General features: G+C 44.2%; 1 protein-coding gene across 3 annotated transcripts in view; it reads left to right on the top strand.

Moving 5' to 3' along the window:
* Positions 1 to 21,818, top strand: part of LOC147702672 (catechol O-methyltransferase-like) — a 79,823-nt gene that overhangs the window by 26,785 nt on the left and 31,220 nt on the right. The window lies entirely within an intron of this gene.

Below are 21,818 nucleotides of genomic sequence, written 5' to 3'. Positions count from 1 at the left end.
AGTTTCTAATATTTACACCTTCTTCAGGACACTTTGACAGTTCTCAAGTAATCTAAAAATTTAAAAACATCATTTTAGATACTTTTTCTTTACAACACATGATCATACTTCTTACATTTAATATCCTAACTGGTGTACCTAGTGATATATCGCTTTTTCTACCTGTTATCCTAGGGATGTGCATCAAGAAAACCTCTGTTCGTGCTCTGGCTTTACAATTTGACAGTAACATTTTACACATAAAAATCCGGAAGTGCCCTACTTTGTAAGGAAATTATATACAAGATAGTGAAAAAATGTATACCTGATATTATTGAAGTTTCTCTTTTGAACATTGAGAAAGACTCCAAAAACAATATGAATCGTCTGTGCCTCCACTTTGCTCAATGGCCTTAATGGGGGAAGAAAGATATTGGATATATTTTATATAATTGATACTGTTATTTAGTTTGCTCTTCATGCACCTATCATTTATCTATGCATATTACCTGGTCTCAATTTGGGGTGCACGATGCAGAACAACGGAGGAGCCACCAGAATTCTCAGGATAAAAATATGGGGGACTGCCTCAGGTCCTTTTTAAATTTAGGATCACACAGCTGTTTATCCACATCCAAACGCTGTGTTCTTTGGTTGGTGATTTGTGATACCACCTGTTAGGGTAAAGTGAACGTGTTTAAATAAACCGCTGAAAAATTGCGAACCACTAATGATTTTAAGAGCTTTTTATGCTTATTTTCTGATTCTTTACAAAGAAGGGGGTTAAACCCATGCAGTCACGGGGACCTGGGCACTATGTGATACATATAGAAGGAGTCCCCGTGGAAGAGGAGGTGTATTGAAATTTACATACACAACAATTATTTAGAAATCAATAGAGAATTTTTGTAAACAAATATCAGATTGGCATATATTATTTAATGACCAATAGTTTGTGGATATCACGTACAATACAAAACTTATGTCAATTTAGGGCCCCATAGGGGGGAGAAGGGGAAAATGGGAGGGGTAGTGCTCGAGGAAGTGTAGAGAGGTTATGACACAGTTATAAGGAGGTAACAATACAAATTAACACAGATTGTCGTAGGATAATCAAAATACACATGTCCCAAATCAGGACTCGAAATTGAAAGACACATATAAACAAAGCATTTCAACGGTCACATCTAATTGTTAGAGAGTTAAGGGTTGTGCCGGAATGACAAAATTCGAAAGAACAGTCGACGTTTCGACCCCTATCTATAGGCCAAATGGAGTCCTTTTACGGGGTCTTCATCAGGACGTCAAATTAGGGAAGGAAGTTGGGGCCATTCATGGTGAAAGACCCAAAAGGGTTCAATGCGTATGCGAAAGAACCACACTGGACGTCGTGGTCAGTCTGATAGAGTGGACGATTAATTTGATTAGAAGAAGCACCAATCTAGGTCGCTGTAATTAGGACCTATGGAGATTGATGGACAGTCCGCTTCTGTATCCAATTAGAAATGCGTGGTTTGCCGTTATAAATTCGACTGCGGCTGTGAGTAGTACGGTCTCCAAGTTATAATCAAATCCGAAAAGAATGTATTATTTCATTAAGACTTGCTCAAATGTGTCGACTCGCAGACTGCGGAGTTCGCGTTCGGGTTGCTAGCAGCTGGCAGTGTTGTTGCCAGATTATCAATCGGATTACTCGCGCCCAAAACGATCCCAAGGTGCTCCACGCTGCTTATGATTGTATAGACTTCACGGACAGGCGCCGCATTGTTGAACAGCCGTCTTGTATGTGCGAGTCGACACATTTGAGCAAGTTGAAAGATTATATTCCCTCCGGATTTGATCGCCATTTAAAGACCTTACCACCCACAGCCCCAGCTGATTTCAGAACGGTGATAGCACGCACCTCTAAGTGGGAGCACATTTTCTGTGCAAGTCTTAATGAAATAATACATTCTTTTCGGATTTGAATATAACTTGGAGACCGTACTACTCACAGCCGCAGTCGAATTTATAACGGCAAACCACGCATTTCTAATTGGATACAGAAGCGGACTGTCCATCAATCTCCATAGGTCCTAATTACAGCGACCTAGATTGGTGCTTCTTCTAATCAAATTAATCGTCCACTCTATCAGACTGACCACGACGTCCAGCGTGGTTCTTTCGCATACGCATTGAACCCTTTTGGGTCTTTCACCATGAATGGCCCCAACTTCCTTCCCTAATTTGACGTCCTGATGAAGACCCCGTAAAAGGACTCCATTTGGCCTATAGATAGGGGTCGAAACGTCGACTGTTCTTTCGAATTTTGTCATTCCGGCACAACCCTTAACTCTCTAACAATTAGATGTGACCGTTGAAATGCTTTGTTTATATGTGTCTTTCAATTTCGAGTCCTGATTTGGGACATGTGTATTTTGATTATCCTACGACAATCTGTGTTAATTTGTATTGTTACCTCCTTATAACTGTGTCATAACCTCTCTACACGTCCTCGAGCACTACCCCTCCCTTTTTCCCCTTCTCCCCCTATGGGGCCCTAAATTGACATAAGTTTTGTATTGTACGTGATATCCACAAACTATTGGTCATTAAATAATATATGCCAATCTGATATTTGTTTACAAAAATTCTCTATTGATTTCTAAATAATTGTTGTGTATGTAAATTTCAATACACCTCCTCTTCCACGGGGACTCCTTCTATATGTATCATATTTTCTGATTCTTAGCATAGGTGCAGTCAGATATGAGCGGATGCATTATTTTTGGACAAAACAAGTTCATCTGACTAATCTCTCTGTATTCTGATGGCCGCGTTCTACTTGCAGAATACTAATCAAAATAGAAGGAGAGATCCATGTAATTGTAGCTAATGTGCCAGTTACTGGCAAAGTGCAGTTAGGAGCAAAGTCCATTTTGAGCTGTTACTAACTTTCTCAGATTTTTACAAGTATCACGTTACTGCATGAAAACCTGACCTTAGTCGGCTACTTAAAGATAAAACGCTCACATTCACTCATTCGCTTACCTAATATGTGTGAGTCGGCCTCCCTGCTCCTCCGTGTTCCGCGTCATCCGGGTAAGTAATTCACCGGATGCGGGACTAGGTTAAGTACTCGCACTTCCCAGGTTAACCCGGAAGTGGAATTTTTACAATATGATTTTGTCCGATTTATTACGCATTCATATATCAATTCGCTTCAGTTTATGAACCAGACGTGGGGGCAGTGGTTCACATCTGAGGTTTCGCTTCCCATTTTCGAGGTATATTAAATTATTGTTTTACCGAGCATGCGTGACCCGGAAGTAGTATTCGTTCGGGTGCGCTTGTGTTTTAACAGCTTTTCTGTTTCCTTCGCCATTGTTTAAATTAGACGGATTAGTAGGAAGGTTCATTAAATTCTTTTAACAAATATGCGGGTATCCCTTGTACTTAATTATTTACGTGTATAAAATGTTTATGGTCAACACGTATTCAGTTCCTAAAACTGGCGGCCATTTTAGATTGGGTAAAATTAAACTTTCCTATTGGCATCTCGTTCTATGATCTCGTTCCCAGCCTCAAGAACAAGTGTTTTTATGAAAAAACAATTATTGAGACCACAGTTTTTGAAATACATATTATACAAAAAAAGTTTTTGACATTGTGAAATACACTCTAAAATAGTACATCAGGCATATTGTTTATACACACCTTCTTATATTATGTCCATAACTGCAAATAATCACAATGTTTTAAAAAATTATTTAAACAATTTCAATGTGTTAAAGAATATAACCAAATCACATACAACAAAAATTTAACATATTTGTAAACCCAATGCAATATTTTAGACACGAAGTGTTCTATTGGGCACGTGTTCAGATTTGGTCAGGGGGTTCTGAAGGATTACATAAGGCGCTCAGATAATCTAACAATTCTATAATGTTACATTCACATATAATCAACAGGTCCTGCCTACGATATGTGATGGTAGGGTCTACAGAGCAGGGACACTTCGGATTTCGTTGGCTTTACTGGAACTAACTTATTGTTGTGGGTGGGAACACCTAACTTTGTAACAACAGTGTGTGTCCCTACACGATTAATTTTTCCCATTCCTCTCTGTTATTCAACCCTGTCCTGAATGTATTGAAAAGGGACATAAAAAATTGTTCCCTTCTTTTCTTTTTCATCTGTATGTCTCCTCCTCTCAGGGTTTGCTGTATTACCTCTATGCCACACCATTTAAGGTCTTCAATTTGGTGATTGTGGGACAGCCAGTGTTCAACAAGGGGCGCTGTTCTCTTTTTTGTTCTTATCGCTGATTTATGTTCAGTCACCCTAGTTTTGATCTCTCTGGACGTTTCACCAATATTGGCTTTGTTGCATGGACAAAGTATAAAGTAAACTAAATTTTTGGTTCTGCAGTTAATGAAACTTTTTATTTTGTGTCTGATGCCATTATGTTCAATCATGTCCATTTTCATTAAAGTTGCACAGTTTGTGCACATATTGCAACAAAAATTGCCAACAGGTAGGGGTTTTTTATCCATAGTACGTTGGTTTTCAAGTTTATCGTCCCTAAAAGTATGGACTAGGCAGTTCCTCACTGTTTTGTTTCTACGGAAACTGAACATTGGTTTAGGCAGTTTTTCTCCATCGTTGTTGCTTAAGAGTGACCAGTTTCTGTTAATTATATTCTTCACTTTGTTACTGGCTGTACTAAAGTTAGTCACAAATATCAGTCTATTATTCGAATTGTCTTTCTGTTCCTGTTCTTTTAAGAATAAGGACTCCCTATCGTAGTATTTGGCACGTTTATATGCTTTTCTGATTAGGTGTTTAGGATATCCTCTTTCTTTTAATTTATCCGATAGGATATCAGCATGTTTATTAAAATCTTGGATATCTGTGCAGTTACGTCTTATTCTTAAGAAATGACCGAAAGGAATGTTATCCTTTTGGCTCCTGGGGTGGTTGCTGTTATAGTGCAATAAAGTATTGCGGTCAGAGGGTTTTGAATAAAGTTCCACTCCTAGAGTCCCATTTTTTACTTTAATCCTGATATCTAAGAATTCAATACTCTCCTTGTAGTATTGAGAGGTGAAGTGGAGATTAACATCTCCAAGGTTGAGCCAACTAATGAAGTCGTCGAGGTGCTCAATGGTTCCAGTCCAGATGAAAAAAATATCATCGATGAACCTCGACCAACATGTGATATTTTCGAAGTATGGTGCTGCGTCATTAAAGATGTGCTTATTCAAACGATACATGTTCACCATGCCCAAGTCACTGCAGAGTCTCTGTGCCTCATTGAGAGTAGGGTGGATGGTCTCCCAGGTCAGAGAAGGGATATCATCCGTACCTGACAGCAGACTACCCACCATTCTTAGAGAGCTCAACAAGTCAGGTGGATACCTCTGCTGCCTTGGTGGTGCTGCTGAAGGCTCTGAATCTTCTCTAAGTGGGTGCCATATGTAATGTGAATGCTTAGTAAGGTTTTTTGTTTTTCAATAACAAACATCAAAAGTTATTGGAAAACACACGACAATGCCCCTGACATGCAGAGAGCTTTATCTCAGCGTATTGGGATAATTTATTTGGTTATTATTATTATTATTATTATGTTTCTTATATAGTGCCTGAATCGACCCCCGAAGGGGTATCTCCGCGCTTGCCTTGGGAACCCGTCCTGGCTTTTCCCTGTGAGATAGCCCCTACAGGGCATCCCCAAGGTGAAAGCCAGGCATCCCGCCGCGGGGGGGGCGTTGTGGAGATTAAGCAAGCTTAATGCCCAGAGTTGCAGAGTGTGAACCCATGATTAGGTCAGGCACCGAAGCGAGAATTATCGAGTCCATGGACATTTGAGCTCAAGACCCTGCCGCGTCGGGAATTGAACCCTGGTCCCGGGTCTGACCTCTGCTTCAGGGTCTGCCTGCTCTAACCAGTGAGCCACACTTGGGGTTATCCCTGGAGGTCCAGGATACAAAAAATATAGGACAGAACCAGCACTGTCAGTAGACTGGACATTCAGTTGTACATTGTTTAACAGCCCAGTGACAGAAGAGCCTTCAATCAAAGGTTCCAAAGGCAGAGCCAGGGGAGGCTTGGCATTGTGAAACATTGTGCCTCCGCCAGTTCTGAGTCGAGCTGAGGAAGAGCAAGTTTGATAGATGTGCTGCATCTGCCAAACTCTAACCGAGGCCCTCATTCTTTCTTGCCGTTACAACTCGACCAATCCATTCACTGGCCTTTGCTGTTCAGTGATACCTTTTTCACATAGCCAGTCTGATTGTTTTTCTACCAGCGTCTCTTAAGCAGGCTGGTGTGTTACATACCTTTTGTGGCACCGGAATACTTCATTTTTGCATTTTAATCCCATATACACAACCTTTAAAAAATCCAAACACATGCTGAAATTCCTACATTTGTGAACCTTCATTAAATGTCTGCTCCCCACACTGTTGGACCGGAAGGTTGGCTTTGAGATCCAACCTGACGGTGTGGTCACAATAGCAGTTCATCATTTATCTTCGATACATATCCCCCCCCCCACACCCTCCCAATCTTTGCTTCTCTAAACTGAATTTCCGTTTTAAAATCTCGATGCATATCACTGAAATAACCTCCTTATCCGCCTTTCACTTTTAGCTTCTTCATTCAAAATTATTATTCGTTTCAAGAGGTCATAACAAACTCTGGAAGTGGTTGTCAGTTTAGAGACGCTGATCATTCCTCAAGATGATGTTCACGAAATTCATTACCACGTCATTCTTAGTACTTTTCTCGTCTCCTTCAACTACTACCAACACCAGTTCCTCATTTTTATCAGTTATCTTTCCTATCATTCATCTTTCTAAAGAACCTTGACCCATGCAGGACCTTGCTAGGTGTCCTCTTCAATCACACATGTTGCACACTACTTACACTACAGGATATCCATCAGAAACTGCAAAAATACTTATCACTGCCACAGTTACACATTTGTCCTGCATTCCTTTTGTCTTTGTCCCATGTGCTTCCACCCTTCACCCCATTTTAATATACCTTCACAGTTAAACTCGCTATTTCCCCAAACTTTCCTCAATCGCTCTCCCAAACTCTTTTACACACTACATAGAATGTTCCACTCTTTGTGCATCATCATTACCTTCAATCTTTTGGGGATTGCATTTCAACCACAGTTCTTCATTAAGCTTTGGTGTGTTTATTTTTTACCCTTGTACGTATCTGTTGAACCTTCAGAGCCCGGACCTTGGTATACCACCAGTTTCTGCTCATCCATTCAGTGATGCATCCTTTCCTACTATAGTCTTTCAACCTTAACCCTACGCCTTGCACAGTTATATCTTTTCTAACTTCTCCCTGACGTTCCGTTCCTTTAAAACCCACTTACATTGCCTTTAGGTACCAATGGCGAGCAGGCATAAGCCTCTTAAGGAGGTAGTGTGGAGGTGATCCAGCTCAGAGCTCGACAATCACGCCACAGTGCAATAAACTAATGCCAGCCCTGTGCTTATTTAAGTACTTGATGCACAGTATAAGGTAATGCTGCATATCAACATACCCAAATACAATTTAGTGTCCCTGAACGCTATCCGACAGTGCTGTGCCAATAACGGCTATTTCCCCCCAGCTCTCTTGTTATCTAGATGGTCTCTCCCTTCAGGTTAAGACATTAGTGTGATTAGAGGTCCGATCTAATTCTCACTACTTGATGAGCTTGCACTCAGTTTCTTATGACCCAGTCTTAAGTTTTTACCACATATAGTGGATAAGTCCTCGGGGCAGCCATCTGGCTTGTTCCTTGTGGATAGTAGTGCGCCAACTGGCAGCTCAGTTTATGTGACCCTCAATGGCTGCTGGGTAGCCTGCCCTGTAGACGCAGTCAGTACTTCTGTTTGTCACAGGTAGTTGAGGCCCTTCAAGGGACAGTCATTGAAGTCTTGCTTAGGGTCGTCCTTCTGACTGTAATGCAGCTATGCAGAGGCCAAGTCTCCAAGTCTTTGGTGCTGATGTGACAATACACAGGCTGATACTCTGCTTGTGATGCGGCCATGCACAGGCGGATCTTGATTTGTCATCATGTCCCCTGCCAGGCCTTGGCAATCGTGTTCCTAATCTTTGTGGTTTCTGCGCAGAACTGCCATGGAGAGACTGCAGACCTACCAACATAGCGGTCCCCAGATTTCTGTCCTCGGGCTTCTTTTTCTGGGCGCCCCACAGACACTGGGGCACGTTGCACCTCAATCCTCCTGGAAAGCCATGCTCCCCGCAGGGTTGACCGATTACTTCCCTCTCTCAGCAGACAGGCAGGCTTGTAGGCACTTCAGGATAGACATACAGCTTTTCCAAAACGGAGGTCATACGCATGGGATGCCCACTCAGCTCAGTTCTGGTTGCACAGTCACCGTCTGAGTACTCTGTGGAGCACTGCTTTCTTTGTTCATTGAAAACATGGAACTGAAATAACAAGTGGGGTACTATGGTCTTGCTTTAATACTGCAAAATCAGAAAGGAAATGTGTATCCACAGTCTGCTTTGTCAGAACAGTTTTGGGGTAAAAACAAAAAGCTGGACCTCGCCTAAAGGCTCCCCTTCCCCTGCACAACATTGTTTCCAGTCCCATCTTTCATCCCTGCGGTCTACCAAATGGCTGGCTTCCGGAAGACTAATCGGCAGCTCTTGGCTAAGCAAAAGGCCTAATCGAATTTCTAAAGGAGCCCTGTCTCCACTCTTGTCACATCAATATCTTGGTCTTCTCCATTCAGCTTCGAAAATGTCAATAATACACTTCCTGTTTAGGACAAAACCAATCTCACCATCACATACAAAGGCCAGGCTTAGTGTGTCCAAACTGGATCCCCATAGGCCTTTCTTAAACTGACACACTTATGCACATCACTCATTTACCACACATGATACACACAGAAAAATTTAAAGCATAAACTTGGGATGCTAGCGCTAGTAGTTGGAAATGCACATAGAAGAGCACATTTACATGAGTGAGTCACTAGTAGGCCTTCACTCCAATGACAGATGAAACAAGCATTGGCATAGCCAACAGGTCTCGCCTTTGGGACCGTATTTAGCCATGCAACAGTTAATGTTGTTGCAGTAAGGATATTGTGCTGCATAACTAAATACTTATAAGGTCCCAAAGGCGAGACCTATTGGCCATGCCAATGCTTGTTGTTACTGGGAGACGGTTTTTCAGCAGTGCTGCATTATCGCCCCCGGTAACAAAAGCAGCAGTGCTTTACACTTGCATAACACCCCCAACCCCCTCCCCAGTGGGTTGGTCCTTCAAAATTGCCAGGGCTGCTTTGGGTTCCCAGTCCTGTTCACTCTGCAGTATGTCTGAAAGAGAAGGATTACTGCTGGTGGTACACATCAGAGTGAGAAGTCTTTCATTTCAGTACAAGAAAGCAGAGGGCCTGATTTAGAAGTGAAGTTGCTGTATTTGTTCCCTCGCGAAGTTAATCGAAAGTCTTGCAGGTCGTTTGCTTTCTGGCAGAGCAGAGCCAAATATCTTCAGCTTCCCAGGGAATCAGGCTCAAAAGAGGAAACATGGGTGAGAGGCAGGAACATGGAATGCGGGTGCGGAACCATTTGGAGGGGGACAGGCAGATTCAAAGAGGAGTTTAAGGAGAAGCAAAATGAGGGCAGCAGAAGCAACATGGAGCACGGTGCGGGAGAAACATAGAGGACGCTGGGAGAAAAGCAAGCTAATGAAGCAAAGAGAGAAACAAGCGTGTTGTGGGAGGTGATGTAAATGGACGATAGTGCCCCGGGAGCAAGCAGGGGAGAAGCAAACGGGAAAAAGAGAGATAGCGCAACATGGAGCATGGAGATTGGAAGAGCAGCATAGTAGGGAGACAGCTGGTAAACACATGCCTTCTCATTAAGTGTGTAAACAAAAAAAAAGCACCTGAAAAATGAACAAGAATGCATCCATAATCCAGGGAGAGACAAAGACAATAAGAGAAAGGAAACTCCACACAAACTAACGACTAAGAAGCAAGCATTTGAGACTGACAATGGAGTCAAGCAGTGGTGAACAATGGGCGGACTCTTAGACAGCTTTAAGTTGACACTACATCTCAAAACAGACAGTGGATGCTTGTCTTGTAGGCAATAACACACACACACAGACAGCCCTGTATAAGTGCAGTCTCTTGAAAGAAAGTCAGCACAGTTGAGATACATTTTAGAATTGCGGGAAAGACTCCACTAAATAGCACTCTGGACAGCACCTTGGAACTTGGCTACAAAGTAAACGCCACTGAGTTGCCTTAGAAAGGGGGAGCGTAGGAGATTTGCTCTGTGGGGCTGTAAATATTAACAAAAAAGACAAAACCCAGACTGGCACAGCAACAAGAAGCAGAGTGGGAAATAGTGGAGGAGCTAAGTGGAAGGGGGCTGTAAAGAACAAGCATTTGCAATGCACTAGGTCTCGCATTAATTAAGTTTGAGTTATTGGCATTCCTAAATATTGCAACACCAATTGCAACAAACGTCTATAAATTGCAGGCCAAAACAATGTGAATTTATTTTTGTAGCAATGGTAGCATGCTGTGCTTTAGATGAATATGTTTAAAAGTAAAGTGCACCATACTGCGATTGCTACAATAGTAAATTGTGGATGCGTTAACAGTTGATGTGTGAACTGATGGCTGGTGGTGTGTGTGCCTGTAGAAATTATGCACTGATGGCTGGTGGTGTGTGTGCCTGTTGGAAGTGTGCACTGCTGGCTGGTGGTGTGTGTGCCTGTTGGAAGCGTGCACTGACAACTGGTGGTGTGTACCTGGTGAAAGCGTGCACTGATGGCTGGTGGGGTGTGTATGTTCCTGGTGAAAGCGTGCACTGACGGTTGATGGTGTGTGTGTGCCTGGTGAAAGCGTGCACTGACGTCTGGTGGTATGTGCCTGGTGGAAGCGTGCACTGACGGCTGGTGGTGTTTGTGCCTGGTGAAAGCGTGCACTGACGGCTGGTGGTGTTTGTGCCCGTTGAAAGCGTGCACTGACGACTGATTGTGTCTGTGCCTAGTGAAAAGTGTGCACTGACGGTGTAGTTGTGTGTATGGTTGTGTGAGTGGTTGTGTGAGTGCTTGTATGTGTGGTTGTGTGAGTGGTTGTATGTGTGGTTGTGTGTGTGGTTGTGGTTGTGTGTGTGGTTGTGTGTGTGTATGGTTGTGGTTGTGTGTGTGGTTGTGAGTGTATGGTGTGTGGTTGTGTGTGTGGTTGTGTGTGTGTGGTTGTGTGTGGTTGTGTGGGTGTGGGTGCAGGTGTGGTGTGTGTGGTTGTGTGTATGGTTGTGTGTGTGGTTGTGTGTATTGTGTGGTTGTGGTTGTGTGTGGTGTGTGTGTGGTTGTGGTTGTGTGTTTGTGTGGAAGTGTGTGTGTGTGGTTTGTGTGTGTGTGGTTGTGTGAAAGTGGTTGTGTGTGTGTGTGTGTGTGGTTGTATGTGTGGTTGTGGTTCTGTGTGGGGTTGTGTCTGGGGTTGTGTGTGTGTGCGTGTGTGTGTGTGTGGTTGTACTCACAAATATATTGTGACTATTCACAGCAGTGTTTCGGTACTCCAAGAGACAACAGTGAAGGTGTTCAGATTAGGCACTGCCACACTCGCGAATGCCTTATCATGCATAGCAGAAGTCAAAAGTGCTTCAGCACTGCACACTGCCACCACCACGCCACCAGTGCTGGAGGCCTGAAAAGGGAGCAAAGGGGTCCTTGTATCATACCACAGTCAAGCTAAAAGCACCAGTGAAGGTCTTACTGTAAACAGCAGGAGTCAATGGTGCCCCGGCACTGCACACCACGCACTACCCCCACCACGCCACCAGTGCTGGAGGCCTGGTAGGGAGCAAGAGGTCCTTGTATCATAATAAAAGCACCAATGAATGACTTACCGCGCGTAGCAGGAATCAATGGTGCTTTGGTACTACACACCAAAGAAAGAGAGAGAATGCATGCATGTATGTATGTGTTAGTGCCTGTGTGTGCGCGAGGGCGAGAGAGAAAGCGTGTGTGTGTAGGTGTGTGTATGTCTGTGTGTGAGAGAGGGAGAGAGAGCGTGCATGCGTGTGAGAGAGCGAGAGTGCGCATGTGTCCGTGAGTGGGTGTGTGTGAAAGAGAGAGAGAGTGCATGTACTTGTGCGTGTGTGTGTGTGTAAGAGAGAGAGAATGTGCATGTGTGCGTGCCTGTGTGTGTGTGAGAGAGAGAGCGTGCATGTGTGTGAGAGGGGGAGAGAAAGAGAGCAAAGCCTGCATGTGTGAGCATGCATGTGTGTGCGAGTGTGAGAGAGTGTGCATGTGTGCCTGTGTGTGTGTGTGAGAGAGGGAGAGAGAGCGTGCATGTGTGCGTGCATGCGTGTGTGAGAGAGGGAGAGAGAGAGTTTGTGTGCGTGAAAGAGAGAGAGAGTTGTAGGTAGAGGGGGTATATCCAATCAATGAGAGGAAAAGCGCCCCTCAGCACCGGTTCTCATGTAATCCTTTCGTGTTTTAGGTATTTCAAATGCTGTGTTTTTCGTACCTCTGTAAAATACACATCGAGGGACAAGCGGGGAGCGTGGAGTAGAGCAGGAAAAGGTGTGAGGGAGCGCACACACACCACCCTAGCCTTTCTCAACCGCACCCACTGCTGACTCTGCAGCTGCAGGAGAATCATTAACAGGCACCAGTCCTGAGCAGCTGGAATGAATGATGTACCACCACTGCTGGAGACTTGACAGGGAGCAAAGGCCAGCCTGCTGTCAAGCCATGACCTTATTGAAAGCAGTGAGCACCATTGCTCCGACAATATTGTTTCCCCTTTCTTGGCCTCGATTTAAGTGAGAAGGAATGTTGAAGAGTGGGGGGGAGGGAGAGGAGAATGAGTTGGGAGGGAAAGCAAAATGATTACAGGAGAGCAGCTGCCATAGGAAGGGACGCACTTAATGAGCCATGAAGGCTTGAAGGCTTAATGAGATTAGAAAGGCAGATGGAAACTGCGCACGTTCATGCTCACATCACATGCACTGCAAGCTGTAGGGTAGCATTTTTTGAAGCCCTCTTTACTTAAGGTCTTACCAGACCAATGCTGAGCGCTGGGTCAGGCTCGACCTAAAAAGAAAAGCTCGCAGAGTTGAGATGCCTGCTAGTTGAGCACAAGCAAGAAAGCTGCTTGGAGTGCAGAGAGATAGGCGGGGGAGGAGCGTGTGAGAGAAAGCTTTCAACACAAGGGAGTGTCGCAGGGGTACTTGGCGGGGGAGAACCAAAGATGAAAGAGAGATGAAAAACGCATGTACTCTTGAGGAGTGCAGATAAATGAAACAAAGTAGCTCCTTAAAACTAGCAGTACAAGGACACAAGTAAAGGGCTATACTCCTGGAGAGGCACAAACACAAGGTAGACAAGGCAAGCCATCAAATAAGAAACAAGCAAATTGAAGTGGCAATAAAGCCATATAACACCAAAAAGCTGTGGTAGCTATATACCAGAAACCTCTGGAGAAGAAATACCCCAGGTCTGTATAAGTGGGTCCAATATTTTATATGCACAGAACAGTCTTGTGTGTCTCCTATTGAGATAGGCAATTCCAAGAATTGGATGAGGTGGGCTCACTCACGTAATGTGACGTGCTATATCATAGGCCACCTCGTTCCACCCTGGTAGGATCATACCACCATGGCGGACTCCACCCATGGTTAGTCCCAAGGAAGTTCTTAGATATTCCTATTTTTTCTTGATAACAGTGGTACAGTTACTGACTAAAATACCTCAAAGTATACCACTAAGTATCCTTTTATTCATGTGGTACTTTGGGTATGAATAAAAGAAATTACCATAAGGTAATTTAGGGGTATGGCCCTGGATATTATCCTTGCAACCCCATATTTTTCACCAACATGTTTCTTTCTGTCCTTCCTAATAGCCTAATATGATTTGGGCATTCGTCAGGGTTATACGGTTTTTCCCTACCCTATCAATAAGTGAGGGCCAGGGGAAAGTAATTACACAATAAATATAAAGCAAAACAGAGAGGACCTACATCTCTGACACAAAGATGTCGGAATTAGACCCTTTAAAAGTTTAGGAGACGCAAAACATAGAATTAATGATCAATTTCCCAGTCTATTTCATACATTCTAACGGCTAAAAAATACAATTGCATACATTTCTGTAGATGCACAACCATGGTGGCACAAATGGGAGTATAAAAGCAAGCGAACACAAGTGACACCACAAATGTGAAACAAATAAGACATACTTTGGTACGTTGGCATCCTGTGTAACTTTACCTATACTTAAGTAGCTACTAGCATCATGGTCTGTTGAGGGGGGCACTTCCTGTAGTCACATACTGAAGAATTATTGACGCCCTAGTTAGTAACCCTTCCCTTCCTTCGCATGTCTATTTGCATCTTTTTTTTTACCTTGTGAAAGGGAAAATATCCCTCTGTTCTATATTCCCTGGCACAAATCACCACAGATAAGATCGAGTGGGTAAATTCCCTGGCACAAATCACCTCAGATAAGATCGAGTGGGTAATTCCCTGGCACAAATCACCTCAGATAAGATCGAGTGGGTAAAGTTCATAATTCCCTGGCACAAATCACCTCAGATGAGATCGAGTGGGTAAAGTTCAAAAGTCTGGAGACGGACACCCATGGCGACTCCACTTTAGTTGGATTCGCTCTGCAGCAGGCCCAACATGCTGTCCTTAAGGAAGCAACACAACTCGCAGAATGGGGCATTGAAGTCACTACTTTCAGCGTACCAAAATACCCACACGTTCTTACGCCCAATCATGGTCAGCAAGAATCCACTTCAGTCCTCAAAGGGACAAGGCCAACAAGCCTAGACGGGGGGACAAAAACAGGGAGGATAAGAACCCAGCTAAAAATTAACATCTTGCTTAAAGACCCGCAGCGGAGAGTGCAGCGGCCTCAGCAAGGACTGGTCCATATGGAGGACACCAGGAGACAGGGTCCCTAACCAAATATATACCCATGGAAACAGAGCACGCTTAAATTCTTTTAGAGGTAAAGATCGTAAGCTAACCATCATCTCATGGAACATAGCAGGGCTAAATAACATTTTCAGAGACACTGCCACACTTGATTATCTCGCACAGGTAGAGGTACTGTGCATCCAGGAGACCTGGGCGAGGTCAACTACTCCAATTGGCGGCTTATACGAATATTTTAAATCAGCAACCAAAAGGACGATCTTCGGACGCCCGTCAGGGGGCCTATCCATCTTTGTAAGTTACGCCTGCAAACTTAAGATCACAGAACTAAAAGTGGTGTCACCTGACCTCCAAGCAATCACAATAGAGGGGTTGAAAACGGGGCAAGTGTCCCACCCTCTTTTATTAATTAATTGCTACATCAATCCAACCAAATATCAAACGCATCAGGGAATGGAATCACTCACCAGCACGTTGGAAGATCTACTCATAAGTTTGGAGCACCATGACGTGATAATTGCGGGAGACTTCAACAAAAGAGGCCTGGACCTGATCCCTGTTGCACCCCCAAGCAAGAAGTCAGCCCCACTGATCTCATTCCTCACAAATTTTAACCTGCAAACCACCCATGGGACACAAAAAACGAGTTACCCCGCATGGACTGCCAAACAAACCTTCAGGAATGTCTCTACCATAGACTACATTTTCACTAATGAAGGGCTGGCCCATAATCTTTGCGATTTCACTGTGGACGATAGGGATGAAAGCGACCACAGGCCCCTCCGCGCCACATTTAACTTGGCGCGGGAACAGGTGGAAGCACAGGAAATAATAGGAGCAACCACAGGCGATGAACACCATCTGGTCCTCAAAAGACTAAAATGGACGACACACCCCAGCCACAGCCTGTCAGAGTTTGTAGCCAGCAGGGAGGCAGCACTAAAGTCACAAGATATAAAGAACAACACACACTTCTGGGAATCACTGACCATGGATTTATTGAAGAGCATGGGTAATACTAACCAACTAAGAAGCTGTCAAAGTTACAACAGGCCAAAACGCAAAAAAACACGGAGTCTGATACAAAGCAAACAAGCGCTCAACAAGACAATCAAGGCAAAAAAGAAAGGCATTTATTTGCCACAGAAGTCCTCTATCCCTGCCCTGCGAGCCACTCACAAAAAGAATGTCTGGGAGCTGAAAAGGCAGTGGTCAGAAAAGAACTGGCTCAAAGTGTTCTCCCTAATTAAAGAAAAAGACAACAGTAAGCTATGGCGATACATTAATAGCCTGACGCCCAGAGCTGAGCGCAAGGAAAACAGTGTTGCAGGGAATGTGTGGGAACAGTACGCAAAGGGGCTGTACACCTGCGGGGTAAATGAGACTAACGCCGGCAGTTTAGCGTGGTACAAGGCGGCAGCGGAAAATATTAAAACTCAAATCGCGCCGAATGTCGCTTCAGGGCCCAGTCAACCCGCTAAGTACACAGAGGAGGAGACTTTGAAATACATTAGAGCTATAAGAACAGACGGGGCTCCTGGTCCAAATGGAGTACCCGCCCAGGTCTTTAAAACTGCCCCAGCCTTTTTTGCAACCATACTCACTTCGCTATTCAATTACTCATTCGCCACAACATCCCTGCCAACATCTTGGAAAGGCTCGGTCCTATTTCCTATACATAAGAAGGGAGAATACTCGAACCCGGCTATTTACAGGCTCATAGCCCTTCTTGATATAGAAGCCAAGGTGTACGCCCGCCTACTACTAAGGGACTTGGAGGCCTCGGTGGATAAGAACGGCATTCTCCCGCCTACACAGACTGGCTTCAGGGTCAATAGTTCTACCTTGGATAATATTACAGCGCTCTCCTATCTCGCGAAGCAAGCAACAAGAGGAACAAGTTGCCCCTGTTTTGTTGTTTTATAGACTATTCCACCGCTTTCGATCGAGTAAACAGAAGTCGGTTATGGGCAAAACTTGAAACTTGGGGGCTCCCTCAAGCTTTGCTTAAAGCCATAAAAGCACTCTACGAGGGGACATGGGACCAGGTGAAACTAAGTCCAACAATCACAACAGCAAGAATTGATACCAACTCTGGTCTAAAGCAGGGGTGTGTACTGGCCCCCCTACTGTTCAACTTGTATACAGCGGACATGGGGCAAGCCTTGAAAGATGCTAATTTAGTACCTCCAAGATTGGGGAAGCTGGTCCTGGGAACCCTGCAGTATGCAGACGACACAGTGGTAATGGACCACACCAGGGTGGGGCTCCAAAGAGCTTTGAACAGTCTTGCAACATACAACAAGGAAAATAGCCTTCAGATCAACGAGAGCAAGACAAAGATTGTAATCTTCGGTAAATACCACCATAAAAAACGAGCAACATGGTCCTTGGGGGAGCACCGAATTAGAACAGCCTCATCATATAATTACCTGGGCGTCTGGGTGTCAGAGAGAGCCACCACAGTCAAACATTTAAAGGAGCTAAAACCAAGAATTGACAAAATTATTCTGTCCCTTAGACGTCTAAGCCATCGCTTAGCCAGTCCCTCAGTAGAACCGATGTTGACTGTACTTAGGGCAAAACTGATTCCCTCTATTACGTATGGTCACATAGCCTATCCAGGTGCAATCGAGATCAAAGCGGCCCAGGTGAAAGCGTATAAGCTTGTGCTACAGGCCCCAAGACAAGCAAGGAACAACAGGTTAAGGCTAGAAATAGGCCTGAAACGCCCGGAGCTGGTACTACAGGGGGACCTGTTAAAATGGTTGTATGACAATCCATCGTACTGAATCACATCGCGGTAATTAACATCGCCGTCACTACATCGCAAATGCAGTCACAACGGCCGTTTTAGCATCGCACGATGTAACAACGCAAATGCGGGCATGCAATAGGATCGCATGTCACATCGCGCGACTTGACAACGCGCGACATGACAACGCGATGGTTTAGCCCGCAGCACCAGGTGAGTTTTTGCCTGTGCTAAAATTTATTTACCTGTCATCCCTGCCGCCTGCTTAAGTGGCCCCTTGAAATGACTGCCAAAGAAGTGTCCTTTCTGTAAGTGCATTATCCGGGGCACGGCTGCTCGGTAATTTCCCGCGCTGCTCTGAATTGCATTTGTTTAGCAGTAGCAATGTAGCAGCATCTTTTCTTTTTAAAATAAATGCATGATGCTGCTCATGACTCCAATTCCCGTTCTTGCTCTTTTTGTGTCCTTTTACTCATTCCCCACCATCTCTGCCTGGTGCCTGCTGCCTGTGTCATATGGAGACTTATCTGATTACCGCTCTCCTTTTTTTTTATAAATTCAAACAGCATCCCACTGCCCCTATGGCTATTTGGGGCTGTGTAGCTGCCTATGTGTTTCAGTCGTCACTACAATTATAATTTGTGTGGCTGTCTCTCGTGCATCACACCGCTAGGCGCTGCATCACATAACACGAAAACCACAACTTGGTGTTCATCAGTTATGACATTGACATGTAAACACTTTCCACTCAGACTCACTCACACCAAAAACAACATCCTTCCAACAGAGCTGGCCTTGCTGAGAGAGCGCCCTGTGCGTAACCAAATCTGGTTCCCCTCCCCTTATCCTCTATAGTTTTCCCTGTATTGAAAATTTGGAAGGAGTAGAAGGAATGTGACGGGGTCCAAGCTAAGGAGCACCATAGAAGAAAAACACACAAAGACCAGCCCACACGGGCACAATCAACCTTCAGAAAAAGTGTTTAAACACACATTTCTTTGGACCTAAGTGGGAGGAAGACTGCTGCCGGGAGCTCCAGCGCTCCACTGGAGGACGGCGCCCTGGGCGTTGGCCCAGGCTGGCTGGTTTTAGGAGATCAGCTTTCAACGGTGCAGCAGGAGCAGTGACTCCGGGTCCCATGGCTTTGTCAATGGCTGCTAGTGGGGCTTAATTAACACGGTTGCACAATGGCCCTTGGCACTCTTGCTATGTTAAGGATTATTTGTGGAGCATTAGATGTAAAGTTTGTAGGATGCCTGGTTTTAGGGGATCAGCTTTCAACGGTGCAGCAGGAGCAGTGACTCCGGGTCCCATGGCTTTGACAATGGCTGGTAGTGGCCCTTGGCACTCTTGCTATGTCACTTCCTGATGTATCTTTTATGTGAGACAATATGCAGCGCTGCTTCCCGTTTATACTTGTATGCATAATATATGCATAATTTGCTCGCTTTATGCATTGTTCGCTGGTTGCCGTTTATTGTTGCAATGATGCTTAAATAAACTTTGTTTTTTAAAATAACCACCTTAAATAAACATTGTTTTTAAGGATGCTTAAATAAACAAATAAACATTGTTTTTTTAAATAACATGCAAATAAACAAATAAACATTGTTTTTTTTAATAACATGCAAAGAAACAAATAAACATTGTTTTTTAAAATAACATGTAAACACTGTCATGTTATTCGATGCTCGCTTCCCAGTCAATTCGATGTCATCGCTAACGATGTATTAGGTAATGCGATGCACTTGCATGCGTCCTAATGACATGCGAGGTAATGACGGGCACAATGTAATTGCCGCGTTGCAATGTCAGCGCGATGCGATGTATCCGATGTAAGGGGTGCTTCCCGTTAAAATACTACATCAGAGTACTGAAAGCACCTGAAAACAATCTTAAACATTTTCTAAAAACTATTTTTGGAGAAGTGGGCACCCCATGGCACACCAAGGTGGCACAAGGCATTGATCTATTGAAAATCGAGGGAAACAGCTTGCCCCTTCAAGAAATTTCACATTTTGCTTGGGCCTTAGCTATCAAGCGCCAAGTCCAGACCATCTCGTACGAGCTGGATTGCTCATCACTCCGATATAATCCACTAACTCTGGCCCTGGACAAGTCTTATATTCCTGGCAAACCCCAACCGTATCTGCAAGACTCACTATCAACCCAAGCGAGATAGAAAATTCTGTATCTGCGCCTTTTGGCCCTTGGGATCGTAGATTTTAACCCAAAATGGGCACGAACGGATTGTGCCATTGCCTGCCGGCTATGCAACTACCGCAGAGAATCTTGGTTACACCTTTTGTGCTGCTGTACAAAGTTAGTCAGCGATCGACATCGTTTGTTGCACCCGGCCCCACGGAACCTAGGCTATAGAACCTGCAGAGAGGCCTCGGACTGGTGCGTTTCGGAAACAACGACCTGTCTACTAGCTAGGGTCGGCAAGTTCATCCATCAAGTCAGTACTGCACTTGACACCCACCAAAAGGCCACTGACCCGAAGGTTCCTGTCATTGAGCCATGAGCTCCATCTGGTGCCCTAACCATGCAAGCTGTCAGTCCATTTAGGAGCTATTGCTTAGTAATTTGGAATTACTAGACCCAGAAACCAAACCAGGGGCGGATAAGGGGCTAGTGAAGTACTTTCCCATTGACATATGGCATCGAGTTGAGATTAACTTTGCTGAACTTTGATTTAACTTTCTAGACTCTCGAAGGCGTAAAGACAAGGAACAAATAAAAGAAGTTTTAACGGACATAATGTAGTGAAAACAGTCATTATGTAATCTTAATGTTGTATATAGGGTTTTATTGTGGGAAGGGTATTCTGGGTGGGGGGAATGTTCATGTGTTTTATACTGTAAAGATTTTAAGTAATCGCACAGTCAATAAAGTTTACTTAAGGCCCCTCTGTTCTATATCACAGAGTCCAGTGTTAAAAAATTAGAGAGATATTAATTAAAAACGCCGCAAAAAACACTTCGTCAAGGAACAGTGCCCTCTTTCATCTTACACGTTTCCTTACTAACGGCCGACTGGTCGGATGGCATGTCCGATCCTTCTTTGTGTTTTTAAAGAGGAAAGGTCTTCGTAATTATTGATCTTATTGGTCAGCACCTATTCGCTTCCCCCTTCGTGCAGGGAATTCACAACAGCCTGTCATTGCGAGCAAAACACCGCCCCCTACACCAGGGTTGTTTGACTGTCATGGGTCTGCTTTCCTACAGTTATCAATCTTGAGTCAGCGTCTGGCGTGAGAACTAATCCCAATATTCTCATGCTAAATCATTGTTCCCAACCGGGAACGATTCCTCTGTTAGCACGGAGACCATCAGGAGGCCGGTAGTGAAGCCAACCTGTCGTGCAGAGGGCAGGCTCAGGACCACATAAGATCTTGATCTGCTAACAATAGGTCTTTTGAACCCAGACAGCTTGCGCTGTCTGATAGACTCAGCCTACAAATGGCAATCCACAGCGTTTGATTTTAAAAGCATTGCCAGAAATGACCAGAAAGAGCTTTCGCACATTCTGATTTGTTCATCTAATGTTATCTGGTCCATTCAGTTAGCAGTCTCCCTCTAACCTTTAGATGTGTGGCCTATGTGGCTTGGGTGGGAGAGAGGTGCACACAGCTTCGTTCAATTAACTACAGCAGATTCCACAGCAGCAATACTTCTGCCTGAATTTAGGTTTGCCACACTTGCGAATTACATCTGTTACATAGTTTGCAGTTATAACAAAAATATGTTTCCAGCCCGATGCTACACAAGGGACACATCGCCGCACCTTACTGTGTGCAGAAGTTGAATTGGTCTCCTCTCAGCTGTTGATTTCTATTTTTGCCCAGATTGGTTCATCATCTGCAATTGACGCCCTAGCAGAAGTGTTTTTGTTTGTAAAACCATAACTACTTAAATATAATGTACACTAGTACAAAGATTGATTTCTTCTTTCTCATGAAAATGTGTTGTTTAATTGTTCACACAAATCCATGTTTACATCACAGACACTGTTCTTAATGCAGGAAGAGGAACTCAAAGAAGTTGCATTATTTTTTAAGGCCTGATGTCTTATATTCTAAGGGGCATCCAAGTGAATCACATCCATTGTAAATATTGAATATCTTGTAGAGATTCTGCATGAC

The sequence above is a fragment of the Lissotriton vulgaris genome, chromosome 7 (assembly GCF_964263255.1).
Source record: "Lissotriton vulgaris chromosome 7, aLisVul1.2, whole genome shotgun sequence".
NCBI classification, from domain to species: Eukaryota; Metazoa; Chordata; class Amphibia; order Caudata; family Salamandridae; genus Lissotriton; species Lissotriton vulgaris.
The sequence above is the reverse complement of the archived record's forward strand: the minus strand, read 5'-3'. Positions and strand labels throughout refer to the sequence as shown.